Below are 488 nucleotides of genomic sequence, written 5' to 3'. Positions count from 1 at the left end.
CGATAGACAGTATCAGGTCAAAAGATTATGATCTTTGTATCTTGATCAGCTTTATCAGTTCATCAGTGAGGCCCTATTAGGGGTTTTCAGGATACTGGATATTTGGGTAAAAATTTAATAGGATGCAAGAAATTTAGGAGAAATATTAATGGGGTAGAGCATGTTTAGATCAGACAAAACAGGACATTAATTGAGTAGGAAATCGTCGAGCTGGATTTAACAGGATACAAGATATTTAGGACAAAAATTAACAGGATAAGGGACCCCCCCCGACACCCCCCCTCCCACTATGGGGCCTCAACAATGGTCAGCTATTTAGGATAAAATAAATGTATGTCAACTGCTATAAGCATTTATTCTGGACTCTTAGTACTTATATCACGGTGGAATATGAAAGTTTTGTATCAGATTTTAGGGGTTTTAAGGTTAGGTAACGCAGCTCCTTGTTGGTAATTGCGAAGCCCACACTTGCTACACTGAATAGATAG

This window comes from Orbicella faveolata, unplaced genomic scaffold (assembly GCF_042242905.1).
Source record: "Orbicella faveolata isolate gen_17 unplaced genomic scaffold, um_ofav_v1 contig_2, whole genome shotgun sequence".
NCBI classification, from domain to species: domain Eukaryota; kingdom Metazoa; phylum Cnidaria; class Anthozoa; order Scleractinia; family Merulinidae; genus Orbicella; species Orbicella faveolata.
The sequence above is the reverse complement of the archived record's forward strand: the minus strand, read 5'-3'. Positions refer to the sequence as shown.